The sequence below is a fragment of the Hemiscyllium ocellatum genome, chromosome 9 (assembly GCF_020745735.1).
Source record: "Hemiscyllium ocellatum isolate sHemOce1 chromosome 9, sHemOce1.pat.X.cur, whole genome shotgun sequence".
Lineage (NCBI taxonomy): Eukaryota > Metazoa > Chordata > Chondrichthyes > Orectolobiformes > Hemiscylliidae > Hemiscyllium > Hemiscyllium ocellatum.
In genome coordinates, this window is record NC_083409.1 from 14,046,463 (window position 1) to 14,059,645 (window position 13,183).

The window sequence follows — 13,183 nt, forward strand, 5'->3', positions numbered from 1 at the left end:
CGCATTCGGAATAAGGTAGACAGAGTGATGCCACAAATTGAGGTTCCCAAGGACTTTAAAATCATTAAAGTGACGCAGGGTTCAGGAGAGGTTAGTAAAGTTCCCAAAACAATTAATAGGACATAGATTATGGAAAGGGTCAGAAAATTAATTTTAGGCACAGTGCATAAGGGGACAACTATGAAAAGGAGGACAGTCAGTGCAGGACTGAGGGTGTTGTACCTGAATGCAGGGCGTATCCGAAATGAGGTAAATGAGCTTGTAACACAGATTGGAATTGGCAGGTACGATGTTTTGAGTATCACAGAGACCTGGCTGTAAGGGGTTGAGGGCTGGGAATGAAATACTCAAGGATGCACATCCGATTGACAGGACATGCTGATGGGCAGATGGGGGTGGGGTTACCTTCTTGGTAAGAAATGAAATGAGATCAATCACAAGAAGGGATTTAGAGTTGGAATGCATTTAATCTGTGTGGGTAGAGTTGAGGAGTTGCAAGGGAGAAAGAGCATGATGAGAACTTAGCACAGGACCCCCCAGCAGCAGTCAGGATATGAGGAAGAAAATAAATCAGGAGATAGAGAAGGCCCTGCTACAATAGTCATGAGGGACTTCAATATGCAGGGAGACTGGAAAATTAAATTGTTTGGGGATCTCATGGGTAGGAATTAATGGAATGTTTACAACATGGTTTTTAGAGCAGCTTGTGGTAGAGATCACTATGGAACAGGCAATTCTGGATTGGGTGATGTGTACTGAAGCAGACCTGATTAGGGAACTTAGGGTGAAGGAATCCCTTGGGGGTATTGACCGTAATATGACAGAATTCACCCTGCAGTTTGTGACAGGGAATCTGGAGTCAGTTGTACCGGTAATGCAATTAACTTAAGGTAACTACAAAGACATGAGGGAGGAGCTGGCCAGAGTTGGTAAGAAAGGAAGCTGAGCATAAGAGAGAATGGAGCAGCAATGGCAGGAGTTTCTGGGGGTAATTTGGGAGGCAGAGCAGGAAGTTAACCCAAGGAAGAAGAAAGGTACTGAGTGGAGGCCAAGGCAACCATGGCTGATGAGGGAAGTCAGGGTCAGCATAAAAGCAAAAGAAAAAACAGGCAATGTGGTGAAGATTATTGGGAAGCCGGAGGATTGGGAAGCCTTTAATAAACAGCAGAGAGTAACTAAAAAAAAGTAAGGGTGGGTGTGTAAATAAAATATAATGGTCAGCGAGTTAGTAACATAAAAGAATATTGCAAGAGGTTTTCTTTAGATATATGAAAGGCAAGAGGGAGTCAATAATAGAAATTGTACCACTGGAAAAGGCAGAAGTAGTAATGGGGAACAAAGAAATGGTGGAAAAACTGCATCGGTGCCTTAAATCAGCTTTCACAGTAGTGTGGCAATGCTGCTCATTTCACAAGTTTGAGTTGTCCTTGGATTTTTTTTCAAGAGGGGTTGTAAAGGCAGAGGTTCCAATTTGTCTGGGTTAGGGACTTTGCTCATGGCTAACAGATACTGCCTAAGGCAACAGTCAGGGAAAAGGCTTTTAGGTTTTATATTAAACACTTGTCCAATAAAAGGAGAATGGCCAGTTCTTCCAGTTTGCTGTTTTTGACAAACAGTCGGTTGGAAGCTCCTGGATAAAGAAAGCTGCTGGTGAGAAAGGTTCCCCAATTCAACATTTTCCAGTGGACTCACTTTCTGAAATTCCTCTCCTGTAAGAACCCCTGTGTTTATATTTACCTTTTTGCCAAGGCTATTACAGCAAATTGGAACAACTCTTTGTCAAGTTACATTTTTTCAAATAGTTGGGTTTTCAAATAGTTAAGTTATTCTAAATTCTGTTTTCTTTTGATTGTAAATAAATACTCTTTTCCTTCAAGCTGAGTGGTTTGGCCAGTTGTATCATTCCTGGAATATCCAGGTTACATTTGCTGAACACAATTCGAAAAGGTAAGGTCTGGGCTGCATTCTTAAAATGTTTTGAAGGGTCTGGCCTGGTCCATAACAATGTCACAGAGTCCTACAGCATGGAGACAGGCCATTTGGACCAAACTGGTCCATTTACGCTAATCCTACACTTGGCCCATATCCTTCTGAATCCTTTCCTTTGCTGTATTTGTCCAAATGCCTTTTAAATGTTATTAATGTACCCACCTCAACCACTTCCACTGGCAGCTCATTCCATATGCGAACAATCCTATGTGTAAAAAGGTTGCCCCTCAGGTTCCCTTTTTTTCTTTCCCCTCTAACCTTAAACTGATGCGCTCTAGCTCATATTCACAAACCTTGGGGAAAAGAACGAGTGAATTCACCCTATCCATGCCTCTCATAATCTTATGAGGTCCTCCCTCAGTCTCCTACACTCTAAAGAAAAAAGTACTCTCCCTTTAACCCAAACGATTGAATCCTGGCAAATTTCTTCTGCACTCTTTCCAGTTTAATAACATCCTTCCTGGAACAAGGTGACCAAAACTGAACACAATATTCCAAGTGTGGCTTCACCAGTGTCCTGTATAACTGCAACATAACTTCCCAACATCTGTAGTCAATGCCCTGACTGATGAAGCTCTCTTCTCTGCTCTATTTACTGTGACTCCATTTTCAGAGAACTGCTTATCTGAATTCTAAGGACCCTCTGTTCCACTATATTCCTTAAGGTCCTATCATTCACCATGAAACTCCTACCTTGCTTTAAATTTCCAAAATACAAGACCTCACATTTATCTGTATTAAACTCTATTTGTCATTTCTCGGCCCACTTCCCCAGCTGAGCAAGGTCCTGCTGCAATTTCTGATAACTGTCCGCACTGTCCACGATGCTGCTTAGATTAGACTTACAGTGTGGAAACAGGCCCTTCGGCCCAACAAGTCCACACCGACCCGCCGAAGCGCAACCCACCCATACCCCTACATTTACCCCTTACCTAACACTACGGGCAATTTAGCTTGGCCAATTCACCTGACCCGCACATCTTTGGATTGTGGGAGGAAACCGGAGCACCCGGTGGAAACCCACGCAGACACGGGGAGAACGTGCAAACTCCACACAGTCAGTCGCCTGAGTCGGGAATTGAACCCGGGTCTACAGGCGCTGTGAGGCAGCAGTGCTAACCACTGTGCCACCGTGCCGCCCATAAATTATTTGAGTGTCATCAGCAAACTCACTAACCATGCCTTGTACATTCTCATCCAAAACATTGTTATAGATAACAAACAGCAATGGGCTCAGCACTGACCACTGAGGCACTCCACTAGTCACAGGCCTCCAGTACAATAAGGATACTTCCCCTATTACCCTGTGCTTTCTACCATCAAGCCAATCGTGTATTCAATTTGCCAGGTCACCTTGGATTCCATGCAATCTAACCTTCCATAACAGCCTGCCATGTGGAACCTTATCAAAGGCCTCACTGAAACCCATATAGACCACGTCTACCATCCTGCCCTCATAACCTTCCTGGTCAATTCATCAAAGTAACTTAACAGATTTGTGAGGCATATTCTCCCACTCACAAAGTCATGCTGACAACTCCTAATCAAATCCACTCTTTCCAAATGCATGTGTATCTTATCTTATCAAACAACCTACCCACCACAAATGTTAAGCTTATAATTCCCAGGCTTTTGTTTTTCAGCCCTTTTTGAACAATGGCACAGTCTTCGCTATCCTCCAGTCTTCTGGCACCTCACCTGTGGCTAACCATGATGCTTGAATATCAGCCAGTACACCTGACCTTCAAGAGAGTTGGGAGCAGAAGTGAGTGGAAAGGGCATCACTAAGGTGGAGGGGTTGAGGCAGCTGAAAGGTCTGAAGGTGGATAAATCATTCAGACCCGATGGACTACACTCCAGAGTTCTGATGGAGATAGCTAAGGTAATTGTAGGGCCATTGGCTGTGATCTTTCAGAAATCACTGGAGTCAGGAGTGGTCCCAGAAGACTGGAAAATAGTGAATGTAACATCCCTGTTTAAGAAAGGAGGGAGGCAGAGATGGGACATTATAAGCTGGTTAGCCTGACCTCGGTCATTGGTAAGATTTTAGAGGTCTACCTAAGGGTGAGATTGCAGGTATTTGGAATCTCACCCTTAAGTCTGGTAAAATTGCAGCCTGGTAAAATTGGGCTGAGTCAGCACAGCTTCATCAAAGGGAGGCATGCCTGATAAATCTGTTAGAAATCTTTGAGGAGGTAACAAGTGAGTTAGACAAAGGAGAGCCAGTGGATGTGATCCATTTGGATTTCCACCAGGCCTTTGACAGGGTACAATAAAGGAGACTGCTAAGTCAAATCAGAGCCCATGCTGTCAGGAGCAAGGCACTGCGAAGTGTAGAGGATTGGCTGGCCGGCACAAAGGCGAGAGTAGGGACAAAGGGATTTTTTTCTGGATGGCTGGTGGTGCTTTGTGGCGATCTGCAGGGATCTGTGTTGGGACCACAACTATTCATATTATCCATTAACAATCTGGATAAGGAACTGAAGATATTGTTCATATGTTTATAGATGACACAAAAATTGGTGAAAGGACAAGTGGAGTTGAGGAAGTGGGGGAGATTGCAGAAGGACTTGGTCAGGCTGAGAGAATGTGCAAAGAAGTGGCAGGTGGAGTACAATGCGGGGACTTGTGAGGCTAGATACTTTGGTGGGAAGAATAGAGACACAGACTGTTTTCTGAGTGAGGAAAGATTTCAGAAATCTGAAGCACGAAGAGAATTGGGAGTCCTTGCTCAGGTTTCTCTGAAGGTTAACGTGCAGGTTCACCATTGGCTGTTTGAAAGGCAGTTACAGTGTTAGCATTAACTTTAACGTCAGAGGTGTACTGCTGAGTTTGTATAAGTCTGTAATCAGACCACATTTGGAATTTTGGTCTCCTTATTAAGGAAGGATGTGCTGTCATTGGAGAGGGTCCAGAGGAAAAAGTGAGAAAGAATAAGAATGATCCTGGGAATGAAGGGGGTGTCATATAAAGAGCGGTTGAGGATTCTGGATCTGTATGCAATTGAGTTTAGAAAGATGATGGGGGAATCTTATTGAAACTACAGAATATTGAGAGGCCTGGAGAACATGGAGAAGGTGTTTCCACGAATAGAAGAATCTCGGGCCCGAAGGCAAAGCCTCAGAGTGAAGAATGATCCGTCAGAACTGAGATAAGGAGGCATTTCTTCAGCCACAGGGTGGTGAATCTGTGGAACTCATTGTCACAGAGGTCTATGGATGCCAAGATGTTGAGAATATTTAAAACAGAGACAGATAGGTTCTTGGTCAGTAAGGAGATCAAATGTTAAAAGGAGAATGGGGTTGAGAAACACATCACACAAGGTCAAATGGCAGAGCAGACTCTCTTCTGACTGGCCCAATTCTGCTCCTATATCTTAAGTATTTTGGGTTTATGTCGAGGTTCCTTGAAACCCTGGAAAACTGGAAGTACGGTCACTTAGTGGTTAGCCCTGCTACCTCACAGCGCTATGGACCCAGGTTTGATTCTAGCCTCGGGCGTCTGTCTGTGTGGAGTTTGCATGTTCTCCCTGTGTCTGCGTGGGTTTCCTCCAGGTGCTCTGGTTTCCTCCCACAGTCCAAAGCTGTGCAGGTTCGGTGAATTGGCCATGCTAAATTGCCCATAGTGCAGGTTAGGTACATTAGTCAGGAGTAAATGTAGGTTAAAAAGGTAGGGGAATGGGTCTGGGTGGGTTATTGTTCGGAGGGTCAGCGTGGACTTGATGGACCAAATGGCCTGTTTCCATACTGTAGGAATTCTGTGATTCTATGGACATTGAAAGTACTGGTTTGTGAGCCCTGCTGTTGCTGTTTCTCAAAAGAACTTTGACAAAAGATAATCAGGGAGTGGTGAGAGTTGCATCAGGTTGCATGAGGAAACTGCTTGTCCTGCTTCCTGGAATACCATGAGCACAGGAAGTGTGGTCAGTGACAGCAGTTGGAACTCCGGGTTTCGGAGCTTGAGCAGCAGCTGGTGTCAGTGAGGAGCGTCCGTGAGGCTGAGAGCTCCGTAGAGAGCACGTTTCTAGATGTGATCACTCTGCAGCTTCAGAGTATGCAGGGAGAGAGGGAATGGGGGAGCAGCAGACAGTCCAAAAGGACCAGGCAGCTAGTACAGGAATCCCATGAGTGTATCTCACTCTCCAACCAGGATTCAGTTCAGAATCCTGATCAGAATGATGGTTCATCTGGGGCGTGCAGCCAGAGCCAAGTCCATGGCACCATGGGGGGCTCAGCTGTATAGGGGGGCACAAGGAAGACTGGAAGAGTGAGAGTGAGAGGAGATTCGAGAGTGAGGGCATCGATAGGTGTTTCTGCAGCTGCAGATGGGAATCCAGGATGGTGTGTTATCTCCCTGGTGCCAAGGTGAAGGATGTCACTGAGCTGCTGCAGAGCACCCTGAGGGGAGAGGGGGAACAGGCAGCAGTCATGGTCCACATCGGTCCCAGTGACAGCGGGAGAAAAGGGATGTGGTCCTCCAGTCAGAATTTAGGGAGTTCCAGAGGGAATTAGCAGCAGGAGCTCAAAAGTAGGAATTTCCAAGATTACCCCCAGTGCCCCACACAACTGAGAATAGAAAGAGGAGGATAGCACAGGTGACTGTGGAACTGAAAAGACAGTCCAGGAGGAAGGTATTTCGATTATTTTAACATTGGGACTGGCTTTGGGGGGAGATGGACATGTACAGACCAGACGGGTTGCTCCTGAACAGACCTGGGACTGAGTTCCTTTGGGGTGATTTACTCGTGCTGTTGGAGAGGGTTTAAACTATCTTGGCCTGTGGGATCCAGGAGGGAATACCAGAGAGGAACACAGAGGTGCACAGAATCCTGGGAGAGATAGATAGCACCAGAATAAGGAATAGAACTTCTTACCCAGTTTCAGAGTGAGGGAGAGAGAGTAATAAATTCTAAATCAGGGTAACTGTGTAAGGATGGGACTGCACGGAGTGTTGGGAATAAGACTGGGAAGGTACAGCCACAGAGTGTTAAGTGGAAATCTGATGTGTGTCTCTCACATAGGAAGATAAGATAATAAGAACATTAGAAATAGGAGCAGGAGTGGGCTATCTGACCCATCGAGGATGAGGAACGTGAGTTATGAAGATAGACTGAAGACATTGGGACTGTTTTCCTCAGAGAAGAGAAGGCAGAGAGGAGATTTGATCGAGAAATTCAAAATCAGGAGGGGTCTGAACAGAGTAAACCAGGAGAAAATGTTCCCACCTGAGAAAGAATTGAGAGGGAGAGGCCATGGATTGAAAATAATTGGTAAAAGAGGCGAAAGTGAGATGGGGGAAAAACATTTTCAGCCAGTGGGTGGTTAAGGTGTGGAATGCACTGCCTGAGAGTGTGGTGGAGGCAGCTTCAATTAAAACATTCCGAAGGGAATGAGACTGTTATTCAAAAAGGAACAATGTGCAGGGTGACAGGGAGAAGGCAGCAGAATGACACTCAGTGAATTGCTCATTCAGAGAGCCGGTCCAGACAGGATGAGTTGAATGGCCTCCTTGTGCACTGAAACGATTCTGTGATTGTGTGATTGAGCAGAGTTAAAGCTGGGGGAGGTGGGAGCTCGGTGTCTCACTGTGCTGCTGCTGCTGCTGCTGCTGCTGCTGCTGCTGCTGAGGTCAGTGAGATCAGAGACTGGGACAGGGAGCCAGAGCTCACATCAAACTCTGCCCCGTGTCCGTCACACTGAGACTGGCAGGAGGCTACTCACTGATTTCACTCCATGCTGCAGGAATGGGACCACAGGCTGCAAATGGACAGAGCTCCTCCACACGGTGAGTAAAACTTACTGACTTATATCTTGCTGCTTAAGCAGGGCAATAGGACGACAGAAATACAGCTGGACACCCTGTTAGACACAGTGCTCCTCATTCAACCATTTCATTCACTGCAGCTCCCCACTAACACCTGCATCAATTCAGCATTTGTGATTTAGAAAGTTTCAGTATTGAAAGGGTTAATAACGGAGGATTGAGGTTTACTTACTCAGTCTGAGCTTGGTTCCTTTACCGAACGTAAGCCACAGTGAGAGCTCCCAGTGTAGAGGCTGTACAAAAACCTCAGCTCTCTGCTTCCCTCTGTCACTCTCACCCTCTCCCTATTTCCCAGTCTGTCGGTCACTCTCACCCTCTTTTTGCCCCTATCAGTCTCTCCCTCATTCATGTGTCTTTCTGTCTCTGCCTCTGGGTTGTGAACTTCATTTTTTGTTGTTAAATCTTGCAGCTGTTCTTCACATGTGGCCATGCAGTGGAAGGGGGAAACTTGAGGCCTTCAGTGAGCGTTGAGACACCACAGGGACTGGAGTGTGTCGTGGGCAGTGACAATCCCAGCATGGGGTAATTTGATCAGTTTCATTTAGATCTAACTGTGGGATATGACAGTTCAGGCGGTGGGACTGTGTGTCCATTATTATGCATTTTATATAACCGTGGATGTGTCAGTACAGGAGGTGATTCTGTGTGCTTTGAGGTTTTTGTATGGCTCTGTGTCACTGTGTCGAGGGTAGCTGTAATCCTGCATACAGTAATAGTCAGCGACATCCTCATTCTGAACGTTGCTGATTTTCAGGGTGAAACTGGTCCCTGATCCACTGCCGGTGAATCGATCGGAGACTCCTGTGAATCGATTTGTTGCAGCATAGATCAGGAGAGAGGGTTTCTGACCTTCTCGCTGCTGGTACCAGGAAAGCTCATTGCTAACAGATTGACTGGCCGTACAGGTGAGTGTTGCGGTCTGGCCCAGTCCCACTGACAGCACCGGGGGAGACTGAGTCATGATGATGTCCCCACTGATACCTGAGGGATCAGAGAGAAACACAGTGAAGTCAGAACTGTCACAGAAAGAGCCGGTCAAATGAGAGATTGTTGGAGACACTGAGCATTCCTCTGGTTTCAGCATTTTCCCTTCAATCACAAGTCAGTGGAATTGGAGTGAAATGGAGAGCAACTAAAGATTCAAGGCGGAAGGAGAGAGATTTGTACCTGCGACACAGAATGCCAGGGGCCAGATCAGCTGGATGTGTGAAATCATGGTGTGTGCTCCTGTCCCTGTGCCTGGTTCCTGATAAACTCTCCCTTCACTGGGCTCTGCTTTATAAAGCTGCAGCCTGTGAGAGTCTGACTGGGTGTTCCTCAGTATGTAAATGGCATCAGGTAGAGAGAGCCACGTCAGCCCCTCACACTTCCACTTCTCTCTCTCTCTTTGTCTCAGAGAGTGATTGATGTGAACAGCACTGAATGAGGCCATTTGTCCTATTGTATCTGTGCTGGTAAACAAAGATGTGATGACACTAATCCCATCCTCCAGCTCATGGCCCATTACCCTGGGGGCTATAGCAACACAAGGGAATATCTAAACACTGCTCCAATGTCACGAGAATTTGTGACTCAACCAGCCTTTTAGGCAGTGAGTTCCAGACTCCCACCACCCTCTGGGTGAAAACATTTCTCCTCAATTCTCCTCTCACTCTGCAACTCAACTGGGCCTGGATTCACTCGAGTTTAGAAGGATGATAGGGGATCTGATTGAAACACATAAAATTGTAACAGGGCTGGGCAGGGAGGAGGTTTCCCCTGGTTGGAGAATCTGGAACCAGGGGACACAGGCTCAGGGGGATACAGGGTAGACCATTTAGGACTGAGATGAGGAAACATTTCTTCACTCAGAGAATGGTCAACCTGATGAATTCTCTACCACAAAGGCTGTGGAGGACAAGGAACTGAATATATTCAAGAAAAAAAAGAGTTGTTTTGTGTTTTAACAGCATGAAGGAAATAGGGAGAAAGCAGCAGCACAGCATTGAGAGAGAGGATCAGCCATGATCATACTGAATGACACACAAGATTCAAAGGGCCGAATGGCCTGCTCCTGCTCCAAGTTTCAATGTGTCCATGTCTGTGTTACCTTCAATCTCTGTCCCTGGTTATTGAGTCCTTTACTCTTGTATAAAGTGCCTTCCTATGCAACATATCACTGCCTTATCTTATACCTCTCTATCAGGTCCCTCTCAACCTTCAATGCTCCAAGGAAAACAGCCCCAACCTTTCCAATCTTTCCTCATAGCTGACCCTTCATCCCAGGCAGCATCCTGGGAAATCTCCTCTGCCCCCTCTCAAGTACAATCACATCCTTCCCAGAATGTGGTGATCAGGACCTTTCTCTCTCTCTCTCTCTCTTTTCCCCTTTCTGTCTCACATCTGCTACTTTGATCTCTCTACATCTATCTCTCTCTCCCACTGTTAATCTCTCTCATATTCCCTCTCTCTCACTCTGTCTCATAGCCACTCCCTCCAACTCACTCACGCTTCCTCACTCCGTCTCATAATCTTTCTCCATCTCTCACTGTCTTCGTCACTCGCTCCATCTCTCACTTCAATTGAAAGCCTCCAAATGTTATCTGCCCCTCTCTATTTCTCCCTCTGTTTCTCCCTCATTCTCCGCAGCCCACTCGGCCTCTATTTCTCTCTCTCTGTCTCACTTCTCTCTCTTTCTCACAGTGTCCCAGGTGGTGACAGTTGAATTCAGGATATATCTCTCTCTGCTCTGCCCCACTAATGGATGTTAACCCTTGACCCCAGAAGCATGTCTTCTCCTGGAGTAAAGGCCCATTTCCACATTGACCAGGTTTTGGTATCTCTCAGGAAGATGGACAGATTCTTGTTAAATGAAGGGCAGTTCTGTGCTGTTGGCCTATTCTCACTGGGGACTGGTTTGGACACAAACCTCATTCCATGAAGGCCCAGCAGAGAGAGGAGATCCTCAGGCCATCAGTGTGAGCTGGAGGGACAGCACAGGCTCTGACCCACTAACCCATCCTGTCCATTCACAACATGTTCCAATCCCTTCCCCTCTCCTTCCCCTTCTACGATCAGTCTCTGAGTCAGTGTGTTTTACTGGGATGAGGGTTGGACCATCACACAGTTACAACAGAAAGGAACTGAACCCCACACCCACCATGGTGTCCACACTGCACTGGACTCTCCAACAGAGTCCAGTAAACATGGACGTCAGTTCACGAGAGTGCCCCATAGAGAGACATGGGCCTCCTTCCCACTGAGCTCCCAATAGAGACCAGTAAACATGGGCATTGTTCCTGCTTGAGCCTCCAATAAATGTTGGCCTCCTTCGTAATGGACTCTCCAAAGGAAACCAGTAAACATGGACCTCCTTCTGACTGGATACTCCAAGAAGACCAGTAAATGTGGGCCTCCTATTCACTTGTCCTTCTAATGGTGACAAGTGGATAGTTGAGTTTTTGAAGAAATAGATAGCTTAAGATAGATCAGTACACATCGTCGACATGGACTTTAGCAAGGCCTTAGACAAGGTTCCCCATTGTAGACTGCTTAGTAAGATTATATCACAGAGGATCCAGGTAGAGTTAACCAATTGGATATAAAATGGGCCTGATGGTAGGAGGCAGAGGCTGGTGAGAGAGGGTTGATCTTGAGACTGGAGGCCAGTGACCAGCCATCTTCCACAAGAATCGATCCTGGATCCACTGTTGTTCATCATTTACATGAACAATTTGTATGAGAAAATAGCAGGAATGTCAGTAAGTTTGTGGCTGACATTAAAATTGTTGGCATCGTGGACAGGTAAGAAGATTATCTAAGAATGCAATGTCATCTTCATCAACTGGGCCAGTGGGTCAACAAATCCAGATGGAGCTTAATTTCGATAAATGCAAGGAGTTGCATTTTGGTAAGACCAACTAGGGCAGGAATTACACAACTGATGGTAGAGCCATGGGGAGTGTTGTTGAACAGAGACACTGAGGGGTACAAGTGCATAGTTCCTTGAAAGTGGTGTCACAGGTAGAGAGGGTGGTGAAGAAGGCATTTGGCACGCTCACCTTCACTGGTCAAAGCAGGGAGTACAGGAGCTGGGACATCATGTTACAGCTGTACAAGGCATTGGTAAGGCCACATTTGGACACTGTGTACATTCCTGCTTACCCTGCTATAGGAAGGAAGTTATTACACTGGTTTGGATAAAAGAAAGATTAACAGGGATGTTACCAAGGTTGGTGAGTTTGAATTACAAGGCGAGGATGGATAGTCCGAGAGATTTTTCCAATGAATGCAGGAGATTGAGGGGTGACCTTAGACAGGTTTATAGAATCATTAGGGCCATAGATAAGGTGAATAGCCAAAGTTTTTTTTTCCCCAGGGTAGGAGAGTCTAGTATGAGAAGGAATACTTTTAAGTTGAGATGGGAAAGAATTAGAAGGGGCCTGAGAGACAATCTTTTCACACAGAAGTTGGTGTGTATGTGCAATGAGCTGCCAGAGGAAATGGTAGAGGGGAGTACAATTACTAGATTTCAAAGACATTTTTACAGGAACATGGATAGGAAGGATTTAGAGAGGATTGGGCCAAACGCATGCAGATGGGACTAGTTCAGTTTTGGAAACTTGGTCGGCATGGATGAGTTGAGCAGAAGGGCCTGTTGCCACGCTGTAAACCTCTATGACTCTATGATGATGTAAACATGGGGCACCTTCCCATAGGACCAATAAACAGTAAACATGGGCCTCCTTCCCACCGGACTGTCCAGTACCTGAGCTGTAACCCCACATCCTGTCCATTACGTAGGTCTCTTATTTCAATCTGCACAACATTGTTTGTCTCTGCATTACCTCACTCTCTTGACCACAGAAACCCCAATTCCTGCTCATCCCACCTCCTGACTCTATGATTTCAATGTCCTCTCCCAGCTTCCTGAAGCCACATTCCATAAACCCCAACTTGTCTGATATGGAGTGATCCCTTCCCTGTCTCACAACTACAGTTGTTCTAGAATCTGACCTCACTGCCAGCCAATTGCCTCCATGGCCTCCCTCCTCCCTCACTCTGTGTCCTGCTGTAGACTCACATTCCCTCCCTCCCCCTTCCACCTTCTGTCTCTGGTCTCCTGCCCATTGTTGCTTCCTCCATCCCACCATTGACAGCAGAGCCTTCAGACCCCGAGAGTATCCTCTCTGCCTTCCTGCCCTTCATCCCTCCCTCTCTCGTTGTTTGTGATATTGAATATACTGTTCAGTTCCAACACTTTTGGGTCGCTGTTCCCTTGCCATTGATTTGCTGCTTTATTCTAGTAAATCTAGACTGGTGTGTTCTCTGAGTTGGTTCAAGAGTGTTTTGCTTGAGAAAACATTTCTGTGAACTGGTTTGTCTGTTTCTC

General features: G+C 46.2%; 1 gene segment (V, D, J or C); it reads left to right on the plus strand.

Annotated features, from left to right (window-relative positions):
• The first annotated feature begins 7,727 nt into the window (after positions 1-7,727).
• The window catches only part of LOC132818593 (immunoglobulin kappa variable 3-15-like), a 29,836-nt gene continuing 24,380 nt past the window's right edge, over positions 7,728-13,183 (plus strand). Inside the window, exon 1 of the V gene segment in view lies at positions 7,728-7,773.